The sequence below is a fragment of the Leptodactylus fuscus genome, chromosome 5 (assembly GCF_031893055.1).
Source record: "Leptodactylus fuscus isolate aLepFus1 chromosome 5, aLepFus1.hap2, whole genome shotgun sequence".
NCBI classification, from domain to species: Eukaryota; Metazoa; Chordata; class Amphibia; order Anura; family Leptodactylidae; genus Leptodactylus; species Leptodactylus fuscus.
The window spans coordinates 218,642,132-218,666,480 of record NC_134269.1 but is presented as its reverse complement, the minus strand read 5'-3'; positions in this window follow the sequence as shown (position 1 = coordinate 218,666,480).

The following is a 24,349-nucleotide window of genomic DNA, read 5'->3' as shown; positions in this document are numbered from 1 at the left end:
CTTATCGTATATTTGGCATCCATTAAGTGCACTGCCCAGATTGTCAGATTTTTGCCAGATTCTTGACATATTCATGCCGATGTAATCTTGTATTTAAGGCACACTAATTGATACATTGTATGCATTGATACAGTCTTGTCCTTCTACAGTAACCCTCACTGATATTAACTCTTGACACTTCTGTTTTATGTTGTAGATTCCCCCCCCTCCACATGCCTAAAACTTTTGCTCAGTACTGTAATTCTTAATGTAAACCAGAGACTGATCTTGCTTTTGTACTCTGTACTGCCTCTTTAAATGGCTATTATTGTAGCCCCTTATTAATAAGATTATCTGACAAACAAACAGCACCGTCCCTCCTTCCCAATCCCATCTCGTAGGTGTCCTGTGAAGTCTCCGCTGTGTAAAGTGAGGGTTAGGCCGCAGCGCTGATTGAAAAGGGCCGGTCCGCTTACTAGGTTGTCTGTTACAAAGTCAAAGAGAAGCGACACAATGATGAGCTGGGGATGGCAGACCTTGTATTCAGGCTCAGTGTAGATTCTCTGATACCTGCTTGTCTTATCTACTATGTCACACTCTATATCTCTGTCTCAGAGTTTCACTCCAAGACATTGTTCTGTGACTTAAGATCTCGACAATATAAAGTAGATCCTTTAAGGTTCTGAGCCTAAATAGATTGTACTCTTAGGCTGACAGTGACATTTCTTCATGCCACAGGATACATCTAACCGCAATGACATTATATACATCTAAGCAAGGAGGGATGAAGGCTGGGGTAGCAGTATCATACACTATGTATTGTAGATAGGTTCCTAGGAGCCCTGACAGTGTCATACACTATGTATTATAGATAGGTTCCTAGGAGCCCTGACAGTGTCATACACTATGTATTATAGATAGGTTCCTAGGAGCCCTGACAGTGTCATACACTATGTATTATAGATAGGTTCCTAGGAGCCCTGACAGTGTCATACACTATGTATTATAGATAGGTCCCTAGGAGCCCTGACAGTGTCATACGCTATGTATTATAGATAGGTCCCTAGGAGCCCTGACAGTGTCATACACTATGTTTTATAGATAGGTCCCTAGGAGTCCTGACAGTGTCATACACTATGTATTATAGATAGGTTCCTAGGAGTCCTGACAGTGTCATACACTATGTATTATAGATAGGTTCCTAGGAGCCCTGACAGTGTCATACACTATGTATTATAGATAGGTTCCTAGGAGCCCTGACAGTGTCATACACTATGTTTTATAGATAGGTTCCTAGGAGTCCTGACAGTGTCATACACTATGTATTATAGATAGGTTCCTAGGAGCCCTGACAGTGTCATACACTATGTATTATAGATAGGTTCCTAGGAGCCCTGACAGTGTCATACACTATGTTTTATAGATAGGTTCCTATGAGTCCTGACAGTGTCATACACTATGTGTTATAGATAGGTTCCTAGGAGTCCTGACAGTGTCATACACTATGTATTATAGATAGGTTCCTAGGAGCCCTGACAGTGTCATACAGTATGTATTATAGATAGGTTCCTAGGAGCCCTGACAGTGTCATACACTATGTTTTATAGATAGGTTCCTATGAGTCCTGACAGTGTCATACACTATGTATTATAGATAGGTTCCTAGGAGCCCTGACAGTGTCATACACTATGTATTATAGATAGGTTCCTATGAGTCCTGACAGTGTCATACACTATGTATTATATATAGGTTCCTAGGAGCCCTGACAGTGTCATACACTATGTATTATAGATAGGTTCCTAGGAGCCCTGACAGTGTCATACACTATGTGGAGGAGCTACTGTTATAAGATGAGAATGCTTGAGTTCATGGTAAAAGTTCCTCTTTAAGATGTCTGTGGAAAGTTGGCCGCACTGGCCGGATGCAGAGAAGTTTTTCAACCACCATCCAGTTGGGCTACAGACATACTGTAGAACTGGCCATTATTAAACATAAATCTAACAATATGAGAACAGTAGAGAACATATAAAAACCACAAGTATACTAGTTTGTTTTTTAACAAAAGCCACAATGAGAGCGGTGTTAGTCCGGCTCGCAATGGTATTTGTGCATTCGGCAGAAAAGGGAGGGTGCGTGTGTGCAAAGGGGCGAGAAAGCTGCTCATCAGCCCGGCATGAGAGTTCCCCTAATGCTGATTAAATCCATTTGATTATTAATGACTTGTGGAATTTGTAAGTGGCAGGCGGAGGAATAGTTACTGAAAAGAAGACTTATATAACCTTGGCTCCAGGAAGATATCAGACATTAATCTCAGATTAGGAAGGAATCAGACTGTCAAGGTGTTTAGGACTTTTTTTGCATATTTTTCTATGTATATGCACTGGCCCCCAGAGCTCCTCTCTTAGGGATGTAACCACTACATTGATATATAAGGTTTTATAATGTTTTGTGATGTTTTGCACCAGTTTTATACTGTTTATGTTGGTTACTCAGGAGTTTAAAGGGTTTTCCAACCCCTAATGTCTGATCTGTGACGGTCCAACACCCAGAGTGTAAACAGTTCTGCTTCTATTCATGTAATAGGACTCCAGCTACAGCGCTGTCCACTGTATAGTGGTGGGATTGGGGAACTACATCTCTTTCCCTGTTACTTGAATAGGAGAGTTGCTTTTGCTCTCCATTCACAGCCATAACTTCCAGCTCCCACATGTTGTTGATACAGCTGATCTGTGCAGGGTCCATGTGTGAGACCCCCACAGATTAGATACTGATGACCCATCCCATGAATAGTTCATCGGTATAAAACAGAAAAGAGGGGCCAATTAAACCATCGAAGAAGCCATCCCTATGCTGTGTAAGTGGGAATGGCTGTTGCTCTGAGGTTTCTGGAAGATGGGAGAAGCTTTTAGGCTATGGGAGACCCCAATGAGTTGGATAATGGTACTTGAGAAACTTAGTTTGTGGGAAGGCACCCTTCGTTGTCTGGTCGAAGCTTTGGTGTCCATTACTGAAACATGCCCAACATTTTCCCCAAGAGTGGTTGAGAGTCTACTAACCCAATCTAACCCTAGTTACATGGGGGAGAGGGTACATATATGTTACCTATTCACAGTATATTACAAACATGTCCTCTAGTCATTATAGTGCGATTACTAACAACTTGGAACCTGAAATCGCTGGATATTTTGCATCTGACAAGTGACAGCGACCCTGTAACAAATGTATAATTCTGCATTTGTGTCCAGGATGGAGATAGTTAAAACGGGAAATAGTGATCCAACCTCAGCCCACGTGTGGGCAGGACATGGACATCCTTACTATGGCATTGTGGTTCCATGTAAATGCTTCTGCCATTGTATGGGAAACAAAGCTGATAGCAGCTGTCATGTCCTAATAGCCGATCGTGCCCCCGGACTGTCAATTCAGTGGGCGGGTGATCATTACCAATATCCGGATTAGCACTTGGCTCCCGTCCATGTCATCTGTGTTACCGATGAGAGCACAACGTATTGGACAGCGCGATGTTGAAAACTCACCAAATGGCAATACAAAGTATCAAATATTTATCAATGTAACAAGTCAACCAATAAAAGAACATATGCCAAGCGATTCAGGAACAAACCCGCAAACACACACACATAAGCAAGACCACCCAACCTGCCAACACGGCAAGAGCGTTACCAACGTAGACGCACCGGCAGCGAAATGAGAAAGAGCAAAAACTTGGAAACGAGCGAATAGGTTGGCAACTACGGAGATAAACATGAACACAGAACACTCCAAGCACCGAGACTCGGGCGCGATGTTTACACGGTGAGGGAGGGTTTGCCTCGGATGTCGAAACAGCGAGAGATTTTCTGCATTTTTAGAACCGAAGATCGGAGGAAGAAGAATACAGGTACGATAAGAAGTTTGTGTTAAGAGGTTACAGATGTAAGGTCTAGAAAGTCAAGAAGAAATCCTTTAATCCCTATGTAGTGGACGAGAGCCGAACAAGACCGATCGATCCGAAGGTGAGTGGATACTGGAAGATGACTATTCCGCTCAACGTGCCCGGTCCGAGAGACCTGAAGGAGGAACTAAAGGAATTGTCTTGTATTGTGTTATCTTTATACAAAAGTGTAGTCTTCATAAGGTATTCGCTAATAATAAGCAAGTAATGGGATCTTCTTATCCCTATAAGGGCACAGATACACCCTTGCAGAGACAGATGCTGAGCGCCCAGACGTATATAGTCAATGGGCTGTCGACATCTGTACAGTGTATATACCCGGCGTACAGTGTTGGCCAAAAGTATTAGCACCCCTGCAATTCTGTCAGATAATACTCGTTGTCTTCCAGAAAATGATTGCAATCACAAACTCTTTGGTATTATTATCTTCATTTAATTTGTCTTCAATGGAAAACCACAAAAAGAATTGTCAAAAAGCCAAATTGGATATAATTAAAAAAAGGGGGTGGACAAAAGTATTGGAACTGTTTGAAAAAACATGTGATGCTTCTCTAATTTGTGCAATTAACAGCACCTGTTACTTACCTGAGGCACCTAACAGGTGGTGGCAATAACTAAATCACACTTGCAGCCAGTTGAAATAGATTAAATTTGACTCCACCTCTGTCCTGTGTCCTTGTGTGACCACATTGAGCATGGAGAAAAGAAAGAAGACCAAAGAACTGTCTGAGGACTTGAGAAGCAAAATTGTGAGGAAGCCTGAGCAATCTCAAGGCTACAAGTCCATCTCCAAAGCCCTGAATGTTCCTGTGTCTACCGTGCGCAGTGTCATCAAGAAGTGTAAAGCCCATGGCCCTGTGGCTAACCTCCCTAGATGTGGACGCAAAAGAAAAATTGACGAGAGATTTCATCACAAGATTGTGCGGATGATGGATAAAGAACCTCGACTAACATCCAAACAAGTCCAAGCTGCCCTGCAGTCCGAGAGTACAACAGTGTCACCCCGTACTATCCAGCGTCAGCGTCTGAATGAGAAGGGACTGTATGGTAGGAGGCCCAGGAAGACCCCACTTCTTACCCACAGACAGAAGCCAGGCTGGAGTTTGCCAAAACTTACCTGAGAAAGCCAAAACCGTTCTGGAAGAATGTTTTCTGGTCAGAGGAGAGAAAAGTAGGAAAAGGCCTCAACATAGAGATTACAGGAAAAAAGAGAAGAAGACGCCCCCTACAGTCAGACATGGCGGAGGTTCCCTGATGGTTTGGGGTTGCTTTGCTGCCTCTGGCACTGGACTGCTTGACCGTGTGCATGGCATTATGAAGTCTGAAGACGACCAACACATTGTGCAGCATCATGTAGGGCCCAGTGTGAGAAAGCCGGGTCTCCCCCCTCAGAGGTCAGGGCTCTTCCAGCAGGACAATGACCCAAAACACACTTCAGGTCAGCACTAGAAAATGGTGGTGAGAGAAAGCCCTGGAGACTTGTAAAGTGGCAGCAATGAGTCCAGCCCTGAATCCCATAGAACACCTGTGGGGGAGGGGGAGAGATCTCTTGGTGGCAGTTTGGAGAAGGCCCCCTTCACATCTCAGGGGGGACTGCGAGCAGCCAAAGAAGAAGGGTCTAAGATTCCAGCAGAGCCTTGTAAGAAACTCATTGCTGGTTAGCGGAAGCGGTTGTGCGCAGTTATTGTGTCTAAAGGTTGTGCTACCAAGTATTAGGCTGAGGGCGCCAATACTTCTGTCCGCACCAGTTCTGGAGTTTTGTGTAAAATGATCAATGATGTGACTTTTTTTTTCATTCTCTTTTGTGTTTTTTCATTGCAAGCAAAATAAATGAAGATATTACCAAAGAGTCTGTGCTGTGTAATCATTATCTGGGGGACAGCGAGGATTATCTGACAGGACTGCAGGGGGCGATACTTATACTGTATATACCCTGTGTCACTTATATACTATATAAGAGTCTGTGCTGTGGAATCATTATCTGGGGGACAGCGAGGATTATCTGACAGGACTGCAGGGGGCGATACTTATACTGTATATACCCTGTGTCACTTATATACTATATAAGAGTCTGTGCTGTGTAATCATTATCTGGGGAGGATTATCTGACAGGACTGCAGGGGGCGATACTTATACTGTATATACCCTGTGTCACTTATATACTATATAAGAGTCTGTGCTGTGTAATCATTATCTGGGGAGGATTATCTGACAGGACTGCAGGGGGCGATACTTATACTGTATATACCCTGTGTCACTTATATACTATATAAGAGTCTGTGCTGTGTAATCATTATCTGGGGGACAGCGAGGATTATCTGACAGGACTGCAGGGGGCGATACTTATACTGTATATACCCTGTGTCACTTATATACTACTGTATATAAGAGTTTGTGCTGTGTAATCATTATCTGGGGGACAGCGAGGATTATCTGACAGGACTGCAGGGGGCGATACTTATACTGTATATACCCTGTGTCACTTATATACTATATAAGAGTTTGTGCTGTGTAATCATTATCTGGGGGACAGTGAGGATTATCTGACAGGACTGCAGGGGGCGATACTTATACTGTATATACCCTGTGTCACTTATATACTATATAAGAGTCTGTGCTGTGTAATCATTATCTGGGGGACAGCGAGGATTATCTGACAGGACTGCAGGGGGCGATACTTATACTGTATATACCCTGTGTCACTTATATACTATATAAGAGTCTGTGCTGTGTAATCATTATCTGGGGACACCGGAGATTATCTGATAGGACTGCAGGGGGCGATACTTATACTGTATATACCCTGTGTCACTTATATACTATATAAGAGTTTGTGCTGTGTAATCATTATCTGGGGACAGTGAGGATTATCTGACAGGACTGCAGGGGGCGATACTTATACTGTATATACCCTGTGTCACTTATATACTATATAAGAGTCTGTGCTGTGTAATCATTATCTGGGGGACACCAAGGATTATCTGACAGGACTGCAGGGGGCGATACTTATACTGTATATACCCTGTGTCACTTATATACTATATAAGAGTCTGTGCTGTGTAATCATTATCTGGGGGACAGCGAGGATTATCTGACAGGACTGCAGGGGGCGATACTTATACTGTATATACCCTGTGTCACTTATATACTATATAAGAGTTTGTGCTGTGTAATCATTATCTGGGGACAGCGAGGATTATCTGACAGGACTGCAGGGGGCGATACTTATACTGTATATACCCTGTGTCACTTATATACTATATAAGAGTTTGTGCTGTGTAATCATTATCTGGGGGGCAGCGAGGATTATCTGACAGGACTGCAGGGGGCGATACTTATACTGTATATACCCTGTGTCACTTATATACTATATAAGAGTTTGTGCTGTGTAATCATTATCTGGGGACAGCGAGGATTATCTGACAGGACTGCAGGGGGCGATACTTATACTGTATATACCCTGTGTCACTTATATACTATATAAGAGTCTGTGCTGTGTAATCATTATCTGCGGACAGCGAGGATTATCTGACAGGACTGCAGGGGGCGATACTTATACTGTATATACCCTGTGTCACTTATATACTATATAAGAGTCTGTGCTGTGTAATCATTATCTGGGGGACAGCGAGGATTATCTGACAGGACTGCAGGGGGCGATACTTATACTGTATATACCCTGTGTCACTTATATACTATATAAGAGTCTGTGCTGTGTAATCATTATCTGGGGGACAGCGAGGATTATCTGACAGGACCGCAGGGCGCCAATACTTTTGGCCAACACTGTATACCTCTACGCATTGTAGCACGTTAAGTAGTTTTCCAAGGGCGCTCTGCGGTCCACGTTGCTAATGAAGTTTCCTTCCAAAGGTCCTTGTTTATTTCAGCTGAGCGTCAAGGAGGGAAGAAGTCAAGCAACAGCGAACAGCAATGTGCCCACCTCATGAGAAACTTGGAAATCAGCGAGTTAAGGTAAAAAGCGAAATGACACCATAATTACCGGCTCCTGCCGTTCTTTGGTATTGCTGCAACAATGTGCGGAATTAACAGAGCCAAACACTGAAATAGTCTGTAATGAGCCGCGCAATTTTAGATTTTAATCAGATAGGAAAGCGTTTAAGGTCTGCAGATCGTGGAGCGGATAAGCCGCGGTGCTTTATAGTGCGCTGGCTATAGGGACGCAGGGTTCGGAGCACGGACGGGCTGACGCATGCGGCTGTTGTACCCTGAAACCATCATGAATTTTAATTTTCTGCATCGATTTAATGCAGCGGGAACAACAATTAAAGATGTATGAGGTGGTAACAAGCACCTTGCACATGGCGGGCAATTAACCCCCGAATGGAGAATGCAACCGTTTCAGCTGCTCTGCAAGTCTGCATTTATCCTGACTATCAGCGGATCTATAGAAAAGCACTCAGTGTTATTTTTGTTTCATAAGAACACACTATAATTGTATAGAACATTACATGTTTCCATCTGCTCGCACACCCACTACATCCCTCCGCTCGCTGAAATGCGGGATCTGCCTCTGTCAAACACTTAGAAGCCATGGCTGGGAATCCATTCAGTGGGTAATGAGTATACATTCTGCAAACTGTGGATAGAGATCCATCCCTATAGTGCAAGAGATGTGCAGGACGTCTGAAATGGACAGAAAACGGCCTTTCTATACATTGATTAGCAGAAATTACACAGGGAACTAGGAATTGTTCCAGGACAACAAGAACAGGTGCAAAAGAGATGGGAATGTCAATGTAGCAGAGCGGAGTTTGCTGTGATCAGGGCTGGAAACAATGTATCTGCACTGGGCCCCTATAGTGGTGGGGCTCACTGAGCCAACCTGGATTGAGTGCCTTCTGTGGTTCTGGGTGGCTGCATGACTATATCTGCATCCTTAGGACACAGGTAGAGTGAAATCCCATAGTAGAGCACAGGGCTATCAATAGGGGTGGCTTTTTATAAAAAATCTGAACTGGGCCCACTGGCTGTGATGACTCGGTGGGATACTAGTAGTTTATAAAGGACCTGTGCTGATCAGTTTGTGGCACTAAATCAGGCTGCCCCCTACCATCCGGCCTCTAGAAGATCACAGAATTTGCCCTTTTGCTTCCTTCGAGTAGACCTTCAATGAGCGAAAAGTCATGTCCATGACCGAGGTGCCCTGACTATCCAGAAACTGATCTGAATTGCATAGCCCAAGACTGCGGCCCAAGAGTGAACCCGGACTACAGAGGTCAAGAGAGCGGCCTAGGACGGGCTTGGATTGTCCAGGCCAAATGGGCGACCCAAGGAAGGACTCGGACTCTGGCCTGGGGGTCCCGTCTCAGGAACAGCCAATGGAAAGGTCTAGGTGAAGTGACGAGCAATGGCCATGTAACTAAAGTGACTCCATACTTGACTGGATGTATAACCTTTAATAAAGTGGCCGTTCGGAATTTTTGGTATCTAACTATAAAAACTAGAAAACTACAAATTCAAAACACAAAAAAGTGATTAACATTGGAAATTTGGGCAGGAGCCCATTGTGCCTGGTCATTACTGGAGGCCAAATTCTATGCTAGAATTTCTCGAAAACGTGAGAACAATGTCATCTGGGCTGATGTAATGGATTCAGCGCAGTATGGAGCACCTCGCCGGTAGCGTCCTATAACCCTCTGTATTCTGGCAGCCGAGCGGTCAGCCTGGACAAGCGGTGACTTATTTCCAGCGGCATGTTTTAATAAGTGTCACTTAATAAATAATTCAGAGCCCTGTTTACTCCAGTGATCATCGCTGTAAACTCATCGGGTAATGATGTAAAAGATTAAATCCTTCTCTGCGGAGAGATGCTGAGTGCTACGTTTTTCCTAACGGTGCAAAGCGATGTTTCTGGAGGTGTAAGGAGCCGTGGCTAGGTTACTTATTCCAAGCTAGCCCTCTATGTTGGCTTGGAAGCTCCTTCAAGTTGGTTTTACTGCAAGACAAAAAGACTGTTACCTATATACCCTATTGTTATGTCTCGGCTTCCAGGGGTCTCGAAGCCAAAATGACACCTGACTAGGGATTCAGCCCATCTTGAGATTTCAGGATCGATTTTAAAACCGATCGTGAAATTTGCTCGATCTTTTCCGATCCCAATCGCTCAACCCTAGTCAATGCTTCTCTATGGGAAAAGTCATTTTCAGGGTTCAGCCGGTCTTGAAATAACCTCTGACCTCGATCCCGCTGGAAAAGATAGGGATCGGAATTCCGATCGCGATCGTGAAATTTACTCAATCGCCGATCGGAATCCGACATTTCGATCCCAATCGCTCAACCCTACTCCTGACATAATTATGCTGGATTATTAGCATATTCATAATGACTAGGTAGGAGGACAGAGATTGATGTAGCACCACCATTCTTATATGGAACGACTTCCAGGAACCCTGTGAAGAGCTGATCCAGAAGGCCCCGTGTTTCGGGTGTTGCATTGCTTCTCCATGATTGCAATCTCATATTTTATTTATAAATCTATTTCTCCTATTACTCATTGTACCAGACAGATTGTCATTTGTCCTTGTCCATCTGGTCAAGACTTGTAGGTCTTCTCATCCCGATCTAATGAATAGGAATGTACCCGATGCGTAGGCGTCGAGGAGTGGCTGGTGGAGCGCTGTTCTCACAGATAACTTGTACGGATTTATTTCATTTATTTTATACAGGTCCTTATCTGTTCTAGAATTTGGTTTAGGAATCATGAAACAAATTCGATACAACATAGGAACATTGTAGCAAAGCCCTTGAGAAGATACAAAGATACAATTCACATTCCGTTCAATGCGTTGCCACACACAGAGGATAGCATGTAGTCTGGATGTAGTAAGTGTTTTCGGTGTAAGATTTATGTCACACAGCCTTCCACTGTCAGAAAGGAGACAGGAACCCTTTATTAGCAAAATCAGCAGTACGTTGTATATAGTCAAGGAGAGATTCTGTAGGGGAGACCGTGGTACAACAGGGGGCAGGATTACTATGTGGGGACACTGAGGCAGGATGGCAATGGTGGTAAGTTTGTGTACAAGTGGTCATGGTGGTCTGGGGCAGGAAAAGGGAAATGTAAAAGACTGTGAAAATACATTGTTGGTTAGGGGAAGTTGTGCTGAGTTTTTGCACAGGGCTCATGAGTTTTTAGTTATGTCCCTGCAATAGACACCCCCTGTAGGAGCTCAATATCTGTGCGGACCTTCTTCAGGCTCCTACCATTTATAACAGGCAGAGGGGTGTATATGCCCACACAGGCGGCATGGCCTGGGTACAACGGCAGCCTCCATACTCCATATAGCTTCACTTTATGGCATAGCCATGTACTCACAGCACAGCTACATGGCAATGGTTTGCTCAGCCTGTGATTTAGGAAGGCTCGGCTGCTTTGCTGCTGCCCCGCCGGTGCCCTCGCTCACAAGATTTTGCATCCCCTTTATGAAACCGAAAAAAAGGCGATGGGCGAATAGAAAGCCGGGCAGAACTTTAATCTATAATGAAACACACAGAGCTCTTTCATTTAATAATGCACAGGCCGCGGCTTATTAAGTATTAACCAAGTATGGTGTAAAGCATCGAGGCTACAACTGGGCAGCCAAGACCGCCGAGCACAGGCGGCAAGGAGTGCCAGCTACTTAAAATGAAGAGAAGCGGGCACACTGAGCGGAGATGGCAGAGAGCGGGCAATGAACAGTTTGATCTGTGCCTTGTTGTAAATGGGTTTCTTATTTAACATTCAGATTTGGGATTTTGAACCATAACTTCTGCTTCGAAGATAAAACTAAAGCTCCTCGGAAGGGAAGTTAGCTAGTACATAGGTCTTATAACGTATTTACGAGGCCAGGGCCCGGTAAAATGGCAGCAGAGAGCACTGTATAAAACTGCGGCCTCCACATGGCTATGTCATTAGAAGAACACTCTGAAAATCAAATGCGTTGTGTTGCATCAAGCACAGGGTGTAGGGTATGATATTGGGAATCCCCCAAGTCCTGTGCTAGGCCTAAAACTTCTTAAAGATACTTTAAATCACTCCCATAGTGCTGTAGATGCTGAATATGAGTCATACCTTTCTTATGTTTCAGGGCCCCAGGGATGCGCAGAATAAGAACTTCTATTCTTATTTCAAATGAGGATCTTGGAGAACAGGGGGAGTTTTCTTCTATTACTGAACATTGCTGCATCATCATCAAACATGCCCATCCTGCATTCAGCTCCTCCCCCTGGGCAGTGTGAGTTGATCCTTCCAGTGTCTGTTCATCCTCACACTACCAAAGGGGAGGAGCTGAATGCAGGATGGGTGAGTTTATTGATGATGCCGCTATTGTTAGTAATAGAAGAAACCTCCCTCTGTATTTCAAGATCCTCATTTGAATAAAGAATAAAAATGCTTATTCTATGCATCCCTGGGGCCCTGAAACTTATGAAAGGTATGGTCTTTATTCAACATCTACAGCACCATGGGAGCAATTTAAAGTCGCTGGGGGCAGTGATAGACTCCCTTTAAAGGGGTTATAAAAGATTGAAAAACATGGCTGCTCTCTTTAACCGCTCTGGATTACTCATTCCTATCAGGTACTTTCCGCAGTGGAAAACAAAGTATAGGATATTCAAACCGAGTCAATCTGATGCAATGCAGTAGTAAAGGGCTTTAGGGAGAAATGTATCCAGTTTTAAAACAACTTGTAAATGTGAGATCTGAAACTTTGTAATATATCTTATTAAGAAAAATGCTTCTGTCTCCACTTACCAGATTGCTCTCTTCCCCATTGCTTTCATTCCGTCTGTTATCTCTCTGACTACCCCCTGCCCACTCTCCATTCTCTTCTATGCCATAAATAATAATCCTCCTTATCCACTTTTTGGATGTTGGTTATATTAGTGCTAATAACTGAAGGAAGGAGGAGAAATGGAGAAAGAAGCATTTTTCTTAATAAGATATTTTACAGTTTCTTATATTCACTTGCTGTGTTTTATATTTTGATGTACACTTGGCCAAGTTTGAGCAAAGATAAGATAAAGGTAGACACGCAGTATGGAAGGCCATGTGAGATCTCGCAATATTCATCTATCCCGCACACGCTCTTACTCCGTTTCATCCTCACCCGGCGCCGACTCGCCATTAAGACATCTAAAGCTCAGGGGCATTTCATTAATAATCCCACCTGACACGGCCAGACACTTCTCATCCCCAAAACATCTGCGCACATCCTTGTAGCCTGAAAGTCTTTTCACCCTCGCTCACCCAAACAGCTCTTTTCTTGCATCTTGCCCTGGTGAAGACACAACTCCTGACAGGTGATTGATGCATCATGCTTAAGACAGACAAGAGAGGGCCGGGGGACACAGTGTCATGGCACAGAATTTGACGCTCCATCAGAGATTTTCCCAGACTCTCAAAATTCTGATCCCGCAGAAAGTAGAAATTACGAGAAATGATTGAAATAGAAAATACTCAAAAAATTGCAGAACACAAACAATTCAAGCAAAGAATTCAAGAAAAACGTTGTGTTATCGACGGTTATTTTATTTTTTTTATTTTTTATTTTTTCTCCATTATAGTATAATGCTGACGGGCAACCTATTATAGCTCAATGCTGACGGCCAACCTATTATAGCACAAAGCTGACGGGCAACCTATTATAGCTCAATGCTGACGGGAAACTTATTATAGCTCAAAGCTGACGGGCAACCTATTATAGCTCAAAGCTGACGGGAAACTTATTATAGCTCAATGTTGACAGGCAACCTATTATAGCTCAAAGCTGACGGGTAACCTATTATAGCTCAAAGCTGACGGGCAACCTATTATAGCTCAATGCTGACGGGAAACTTATTATAGCTCAATGCTGACGGGAAACCTATTATAGCACAAAGCTGACGGCCAACCTATTATAGCTCAAAGCTGACGGGCAACCTATTATAGCTCAAAGCTGACGGGCAGCCTATTATAGCTCAATGCTGACGGGCAACCTATTATAGCTCAAAGCTGACGGGCAACCTATTATAGCTCAAAGCTGACGGGAAACTTATTATAGCTCAATGCTGACAGGCAACCTATTATAGCACAAAGCTGACGGCCAACCTATTATAGCTCAAAGCTGACGGGTAACCTATTATAGCTCAATGCTGACGGGTAACCTATTATAGCTCAAAGCTGACGGGCAACCTATTATAGCTCAAAGCTGACGGGCAACCTATTATAGCTCAATGCTGACGGCCAACCTATTATAGCTCAATGCTGACGGGAAACCTATTATAGCACAAAGCTGACGGGCAACCTATTATAGCTCAATGCTGACAGCCAACCTATTATAGCTCAATGCTGACGGGAAACCTATTATAGCTCAAAGCTGACGGGCAACCTATTATAGCTCAAAGCTGACGGGCAACCTATTATAGCTCAAAGCTGACGGGCAACCTATTATAGCTCAATGCTGACGGGAAACCTATTATAGCTCAATGCTGACGGGAAACCTATTATAGCTCAATGCTGACGGGCAACCTATTATAGCTCAATGCTGACGGGCAACCTATTATAGCTCAAAGCTGACGGGCAACCTATTATAGCTCAATGCTGACGGGCAACCTATTATAGCTCAAAGCTGACGGGCAACCTATTATAGCTCAAAGCTGACGGGAAACTTATTATAGCTCAATGCTGACAGGCAACCTATTATAGCACAAAGCTGACGGCCAACCTATTATAGCTCAAAGCTGACGGGTAACCTATTATAGCTCAATGCTGACGGGTAACCTATTATAGCTCAAAGCTGACGGGCAACCTATTATAGCTCAATGCTGACGGCCAACCTATTATAGCTCAATGCTGACGGGAAACCTATTATAGCACAAAGCTGACGGGCAACCTATTATAGCTCAATGCTGACAGCCAACCTATTATAGCTCAATGCTGACGGGAAACCTATTATAGCTCAAAGCTGACGGGCAACCTATTATAGCTCAAAGCTGACGGGCAACCTATTATAGCTCAAAGCTGACGGGCAACCTATTATAGCTCAATGCTGACGGGAAACCTATTATAGCTCAATGCTGACGGGAAACCTATTATAGCTCAATGCTGACGGGCAACCTATTATAGCTCAATGCTGACGGGCAACCTATTATAGCTCAAAGCTGACGGGCAACCTATTATAGCTCAATGCTGACGGGAAACTTATTATAGCTCAATGCTGACGGGAAACCTATTATAGCACAAAGCTGACGGCCAACCTATTATAGCTCAATGCTGACGGGAAACCTATTATAGCTCAAAGCTGACGGGCAACCTATTATAGCTCAAAGCTGACGGGCAACCTATTATAGCTCAATGCTGACGGGAAACCTATTATAGCTCAATGCTGACGGGCAACCTATTATAGCTCAATGCTGACGGGAAACTTATTATAGCTCAATGCTGACGGGCAACCTATTATAGCACAAAGCTGACGGCCAACCTATTATAGCTCAATGCTGACGGGAAACCTATTATAGCTCAATGCTGACGGGAAACCTATTATAGCACAAAGCTGACGGCCAACCTATTATAGCTCAAAGCTGACGGGCAACCTATTATAGCTCAATGCTGACGGGAAACTTATTATAGCTCAATGCTGACGGGAAACCTATTATAGCACAAAGCTGACGGCCAACCTATTATAGCTCAATGCTGACGGGAAACCTATTATAGCTCAAAGCTGACGGGCAACCTATTATAGCTCAAAGCTGACGGGCAACCTATTATAGCTCAATGCTGACGGGAAACTTATTATAGCTCAATGCTGACGGGCAACCTATTATAGCTCAATGCTGACGGGCAACCTATTATAGCTCAATGCTGACGGGCAACCTATTATAGCTCAATGCTGACGGGAAACCTATTATAGCTCAATGCTGACGGGAAACCTATTATAGCTCAATGCTGACGGGCAACCTATTATAGCTCAATGCTGACGGGAAACTTATTATAGCTCAATGCTGACGGGCAACCTATTATAGCTCAATGCTGACGGGCAACCTATTATAGCTCAATGCTGACGGGCAACCTATTATAGCTCAATGCTGACGGGCAACCTATTATAGCTCAATGCTGACGGGAAACCTATTATAGCTCAATGCTGACGGGCAACCTATTATAGCTCAATGCTGACGGGAAACTTATTATAGCTCAATGCTGACGGGCAACCTATTATAGCTCAATGCTGACGGGCAACCTATTATAGCTCAATGCTGACGGGCAACCTATTATAGCTCAATGCTGACGGGAAACCTATTATAGCTCAAAGCTGACGGCCAACCTATTATAGCTCAATGCTGACGGGAAACCTATTATAGCTCAATGCTGACGGGAAACCTATTATAGCTCAAAGCTGACGGGCAACCTATTATAGCTCAATGCTGACGGGAAACCTATTATAGCTCAATGCTGACGGGAAACTTATTATAGCTCAATGCTGACGGGCAACCTATTATAGCTCAATGCTGACGGGCAACCTATTATGCTCAATGCTGACGGGCAACCTATTATGCTCAATGCTGACGGGCAACCTATTATAGCTCAATGCTGACGGGCAACCTATTAGACCCTTTTTTTTAGGAGAACCTAATTGGTGTAAACATATGGCAGACCTGGAGGCCTACATCATGCTCCTACCCCTTCATTATGCCCATTTCCCACATCTGTAGACCACAATATGAGACGGCTAAAAACATGAACATGGCTTCTTCACTAAGAATTTTTTCCCCTGAAATGGGGCAATTGGCATGAACCTCATAAGGTTTTTTTTGCCTTCTCCTGGATCAACACTGTAGGGGATTGTAGGGTTATAGGTTGGATTTGTTGGACTTGAGCCTTTATCCAACCTCATCTACGATGTAACTATGTAACTATGTATCCATCATACAAAGCTTTAGAACATGAAGCCAAGATACACCAAAAACTTGGCCATCAAGCCATCATAAATGATGGTATACATTTGTGTTTGAGCTTCTTGGACTTGGTCCTTGGTCTTGATGACCAAGTCATTGCATATGAAGGTCTTGGCCATCACAATAATGGAAATGGATTCTACGGATGCCAGTGGTAAGTGCCGAGACCAGAGCTTTGGCTACTATGGACCAAACTAAGTCAAAATCCAAAAATTTTTTAAGACTAGGCCAAATTGGCCAAGCCACGGTAAGGACACCCCACCAATGGCCAACAATCGAACTCCTTCCAACTCCTTTCGACCAACAGTTTTTCCAATTTTCTAGAATTTCCCACTAATAAAAATAAAATAACTTTCGGAGTGTTATTATGGTGCGACTATTCTTCTTCTGAGACGCCAGCTCGGGTATTCGTGCCCTTCAGCATCATGTACCGCGCTTATAATTCACTGTCTATCGTGAGATATGCAAAAGCTAAAGTAGTTGACTCAAAAAACTAATTTTCATTGCAAATGAACTTCGCTTTTTTTCCCTGTGTAAATCTACCATTATGGAATCCTTTGGAGGTTTTCTATTAAGGATGGATTTTGTAAAGTAAAGCGCAGTGGCTGGGAATGGCCTGACCACCCTTGATGATTTTTTTTTTCCCCATCTGTTGAATTTTTCAGAGCTCATGAATACATAAAAGGAGAATGTTATGAAATGGGCTGTTAATTACAGACGCCTTCCCCCAGAACGGGAGCTTAATAAGACCCGTATTAAAATTTACTTAAAATTTCTTACATCCCGTTCCTGGGCAGAGACGCCTCTTGTAGGTTTTCAGACCCTCCCGAGAGGACCCTGTAAAAGCTCACGGCCGCTTCCGATGATTATTTGATGTAATGGTTGTCTTATGGGGTTTTCCATGGAGCTACGGTAGGCAAGTGGTCAGGGCCCGTGGAGGGAGGGGGACGGATTTCTTTTGAGTCTAATTTTCCTGTTTACTGAGACCCCCTACCCTCATAGAGGACCATTAACCTTTTCATGACCAAAAAACAGCAAAAGGTCAACTAAAGAGGTTATGGAGAAAAACACTGCTAAAATGGTCACAATTAGGGTTGAGCGATCAGATTCCGATAGGCGATCGAGTAAATTTCACGATGGCGATCGGAATTACGATCCCGATCTTTTCCAGCGGGATTGAGGTCAGAGGTTATCTCAAGATCGGCTCAACCTTATTCATGTATATATCATGAACAGGGTTGAGCGATCGGGATCGGGAAAGATCAGATCCCGATCGAGCAAATTTCACGATCGTGTTTGGGATCGGCTGGAAAATGATCGGAAATCCATTTTAGTTGGACTTTATTCTCTTTTGATCGAACCCACTGATCTATGTAAAGCAGATGGGTCCATTGACTTGCTTTGGGTCCATCGGGTCATGAATATGGCCAAAAGTAGGACATGTCCCATTTTTTGACAGATGTTTTTCATGTTGTAAAAAAAACAGACTTGTGAATATACCGAAAAACTTTCATTGTACTGAAAATGGCCAAGTATGCGAGGTCTTACCCATTTTGGGTTTTTTTGGAAGTTGGATCCCAATTCTGACTCCTGCTATGGGACCACATGGGGATATACAGTCCATGGTCATGTGATATACAGTTTATGGTCATGTGATGTACAGCCTATGGTCATGTGATATACAGTCTATGGTCATGTCATGTATAGTCCATGGTCATGAGATATACAGTCCATGGTCATGTGATGTACAGTCCATGGTCATGTGATATACAGTCCATGGTCATGTGATATACAGTCTATGGTCATGTGATGTACAGTCCATGGTCATGAGATATACAGTCCATGGTCATGTGATATACAGTCTATGGTCATGTGATATACAGTCCATGGTCATGAGATATACAGTCCATGGTCATGTGATATACAGTCCATGGTCATGTGATATACAGTCCATGGTCATGAGATATACAGTTCATGGTCATGTGATGTACAGTCTATGGTCATGTGATATACAGTCCATGGTCATGTGATATACAGTCCATGGTCATGTGATATACAGTCCATGGTCATGTGATATACAGTCCATGGTCATGAGATAAACAGTCCATGGTCATGAGATATACAGTTCATGGTCATGTGATGTACAGTCTATGGTCATGTGATATACAGTCCATGGTCATGTGATGTACAGTCCATGGTCATGTGATATACAGTCTATGGTCATGAGATATACAGTCCATGGTCATGTGATGTACAGTCCATGGTCATGTCCTGAGTCCTGAGGCATCAGTAGGGTCTATTCCTTGTGTGTGCAGGCACTGATAACAAGCTTTGCCACCAGGTCTCCACTTTGTAATACACCAAAGACCAGACCTTATGGCGGCCGCTCAGCTTCTAAGCAGCCGCCATGTTTAAAGGTTAAATTTCTTACTGCAAATGATATATCCAGTATCAAATCTAGAGCCATATAAGGAGCAACGAGGGACAGGGGAACTTGGAACAGTCCATCCAAAATATGGATTCTTGGCAAGCTTTTCTCCAGGTTCATTGGTTTCCTTCCCAGTGACATCATCTACATTTCTATTATAAATGGAAGAAATTGCATTGACCATGGAGAATGGATTTGTAGAAGATCTAAACTAACTCATCCCCTTTAGGATTTAAAGAAAACAAAGACTTTGAAATTGTTTGGCTTTTTGCTATGAAGAAGGTCTTCACCCCACTTGGCCACCGCACGTAGGGGTCGGTATTTCTAGGCACTGGAGGAGTAATTGGAAATTAACCCCATCAGTCCCACTTTGCAGCTCATTTCCAAGGAGCTTGATTGATATAATCTCTTGTCTCTGAACATGTCTGCATTATTGGGAGGGGTCAAAGAGTAATTATTCCCCTCACTGCCCAAGAGAGCATTCGGTGGGATGTAATTAACCTCCTGTCTGCCCCCCATTGATGATGGACCATGCTCAGTAGATAATTAACCCCTACTCCGGGGTTGCAGCCGTCCTGCATAAATTCATATTGAAAGTCTCAGTTCATTGCTTTAAACCCTGGCACTTATCTATTGGGATCGCGTCTATTGTCTTGTGCGAGTCACTCAAGTCACATCATCAAACTTTCCAAGGTCTCGTCTTGGACCTAAAGAAGGAAAATACTAGAAACAAGTGAAATTCTATACATTGATACACTGTACAAGCTTCATGACATGTTACCCCAACAACAGATACTTATTGATGCTCATATAGACGGAATTTTGTGTTCACAACAAGGCTCCGATATTATCTAAGCATTTACTTGTACATATGGTATTGGCAGGGAGATTGTTTCGCCGCCATCTTGGAAAACTAGTGGATATTGCTTGCAACAATCAATCTGTCTCTTCCTGTAATACAAGTCAGACTGGATGAGGATGAGATCAGGGCTCTGCGGGGGCCGTCTCATCACTTCCAAGACTCCTCCTCCAAAGAGCAAAGGTCACACCAAATATTGATGAAAATTAGATTTCTCTTTTCCTAATCTAATTCTCATCAATATTTGGTGTGACCATTGCTCTTCGGAGGAGGAGTCCTGGACGTGATGAGACGGCCCCCGCAGAGCCCTGATCTCATCATCATCCAGTCTGACTCGTATTACAGGAAGAGACAGATGGATACATTTTCATGTAAATTCCAAAAATAAACCATTAACCCTTCTATTTCTGAAAGCTTACATTGCCAAATTTGCACGGTACTGTATGATCACGTATAAGAGAAAAACATGGATTATACGTTGCCGAAAATTGTCATTTTTATACTCAATTTTGTCTACAGTTTGAACCTGCCAAGATCAATCAATCAAATCGTAGACGCCCAATGACAGATTGAGTAATTTAATCTCATTTAGAAGAAATTAAGACGGTAAAACTTAGACGGCGCCACCACAGGGGAAATCAAGTATTACACAGTCCTTATTAATAAACTGTGCAATGCACGGTCCTCCAGAGCAAGTGTAACCAGGGCTCAAGCAGGTGGATGAGAGACGTTCTTCTATCACATCCAAATCCCCTAAATTGTTTTTCCCCACCCGCCTAAACCTTTTGCACAGTGCTGTATATCAGCCTGGATACATTCAACAATAAAGCCGAGCAGCGTCCACATCAATACGCCGTTCGCTACAACTTATTCATTTAGGGTTCCTGTGCCCTTAGGGTTGTGTTCCAGTATAAGGCGAATATTAGAGGTTGCGTCCTCTCTAGACACAATGTCACATTTACTAGAAATAAAAAAAAGTGACGGCGTCGTAAACTCTGCTTTCCTCTTTATATGTTACTAAGTGGCAAGAAATGTAACACGGACACAGAAGGATAGAACCGGTATAACCGAGCCCAAATAATTCCATTCCATTTATCCTTATTGGGACGGGATGTTTCCATTGGATTTGTCCATTTCCCTATTCATTCCTGTTATTAAAAAGTTGACAACATTCAGTTCATTGTATTAAGTAGGGTTGAGCGATTGGGATTGGGAATGATCGGATCCCGATTGGCGATCGAGCAAATTTCATGGTCGCGATCGGGATCGGAAATAGGATTTTAAAATCGATCCTGAAATCTCAAGATCGGCTCAACTCTAGTATTAAGACTGAGATAGGTAGGTAGATGTAAGAATAAGAATTACGATACAATGATGCAACATATAGTGGTGGTGACATAGTAGGGACGATGACTCCAATAACCAATTGGATGTGCCCCTATAAACCATTGCCACCATATTTCCAAAGTGATATCCATTGGCCAATTGTGTCATAGTGTACCTTGCCAAAAGTATCTTGGACACCTTGGGTTTGGGCCATACCAAGGTGCATTCATATCGACACACAGTAGATATTTTATATAAATATAAAAGTCTGTGGGTAACTATTAGACGTATACACAAGCGTCACTTCTGGAGAAGATGTAGATACCGCAGTGACCCGTTATAGTCACCAAATTGTACATTTGGAAAAGGAGTAACCGTAAGCTCCAAAACGCGTTGTGTGTTCTGGTACTAAGAAAAGCTTCTTTGGAAGACATTTGGGTTAGCGCCGTTTTCTTCCCACAAGGGTTTGGATACTTCTATGGATTTGGTCCTTATTGTCTAGCAGAGAATGTATTATGTCGTTTAGGCTACGTACAACACCCAATTTACACGGCCATCTTGCACCAGAGGAGCTGATGTTTTCAGGGATTCCCCCAAACATGAGTGTACGGAATAGGACATGGACATATCCCCCATTCACAGACATTGAATGTAATGTCATTAAAAAAATGAACATCTTACGATCATGTGAACGTATCTTTAGGTTTCTTGCACGTGACCGTGATTGTCGGACATGTGAGAGCCATTTTTGCAGTGTCCTTCACTCATCCTTTGTGAGAACGTGTCAATTCACACATCTGTTTTACAAAAAACACCCATAAAACTTGGACCTACCCTATCTGTATCCGTTTTTGCAGACACACGGACCCAATAGAAATCAATGGATCCATTGATCAATGGTCATCGTCCACTAGAAACGGATCAGTGGGTTGGCTCAAAAAATCCCGACCAATGAAATCCCTCCATTGTTTTTACTGACTGATGCAAAACGGATGACGCTCGGCCATCAAACAATGCAAAATTGGAAGCAAAACTGATGCAAAACGGACCTTGTGGTCATCAACAATGTCACTGTGGTGTGCAGAGGCCTTAAGGTTCAGACATGGATATAAATGATGGTTCCCATCTGGTCATCCAGGAGATACAACCTTCACCTGGGACACAAATTCGGCATACGAGGACCCCATTTGGAGCGCCACCATTCTGACACGTATAAATATTGGTATTTTACGTTCTCTTCTATTTCAATTGTATCCGGTAAAATAATTTTCCATCCGGCGCGGCACAGAACGCCGTCATCCCATTCAGAAGGTTGTACATGTGTCATTTTCCGTGTATTGTTGCGCTCTTTGCATTGTCTCCCTTTGTATTCTTCCATGACACCCCCTTTACATAAGTAGACCCCTCTTCTGTAGCGGCAGCACTCGGCATCATTGTCTCGTTCACATTAGCTGCCTACACAGAATCTAAACGGCTTACAATCCCACCTACGGAAACAATGGCGGCCCTCTTATTCCTTCCATAGATCATTGTGTATGATTTCTGTTTACACAGCTCTTTTGTATGGCGCCGTACAATACACTGGGGGGCCATTAATAAGTTACCGTACAACGAGCGCCATCCCCGCAATCTCCCCAAGAGCTCATACATGTAGATTATATCCTTTTATTTTATTCCAATGGCAGAAAATGCAGAAAACTGTCGATCACTATTTGCAGAAAAATAAAAACTTTCACAAAAAAATTTCTATTTTCTTATTGTATTTCGGGAAAAAAAGCTCTTTCCTTCTTATAGAAGACTTATAGAATCCCCCCCAAGGAAACCTAATGCCCAGGTAAGTTCTTGGTGAAGTCATAAGGTGGAAATACACCTCTGAACAATTCAAAAACATAACTTGGCCAGGCATGCATGTGGAATAAACCATTGCCAGAAACTTCTGATGGGGTTTTTTGTCTTCTATGAGAACAGAACGTGCAAATAAGTTCTACCAGATAGGAAAAGGTGCTCTAGCACCTTCTTAAGAGATCATCTAGATTGGCTCTTCCAGTTTGGCCAGTCAGTGTCAGGCATTGATCTGTAGGGTGGTACCGTATCTAAGGTGGCGCTAGAGCAATTTTCCTTTTTTTCACCAAGGAGAACTGCCCTACAGTCTGTCATTGATGAAGGTCCAGAATGAAGGATCCCACCTGGATAACCTAGATTTGCCTAATGGGGACCCATGCAAGCTCTCATACCTACCATTAGCTCGCCTGAGGCCAAGGCCACTGTTCATAGAATTATGGCTGCACATGCATGATTCTTTTGGAGAGCCGCACATGATGGTCATCTCACTCCACAGTGCGGTCATGGCAGAGGTGGCCATTTACAGTATGTCCTCTGACCCTACATTTCCCAAATGGTTTCTGAAACAGAGCACCAAATCCAGTGGTTGCCCCATGTTTGCCATACTGGAAAAGGACAGAGGACTAGAGAAGGGAGCAAAAGCAGATACGGCCTAGTGCCATGAGCATCGCCTGCCCAACAGTTTCTATGACTCCTTTGTTTCATTCACACCCAACACCAAGGACGCACTGAGGCACCACCAGCCAGGAAACCCATGGCAGGGAGTGCTCTGAGGGAAACCTCAATCATCGTCCATGTGTGGCCCCCTCAGCAATATGATACCCCAGAACCTGTGCCGGTTTGGTGGTTACCAACAATTTCTTGCAGCACCAGAGTCCTGAGTTCGAATCCAACCGAGGACAAGATCTGCATGAAGATTGTAGGCGTTCCATGAGTTTGCATGGGTTTCCTTTGGGTTCTCTGGTTTCCTCCCACATATTGATATGGAATTGTGAGTTTTTATGGAACAATTAGTGACAGCAATATCTGC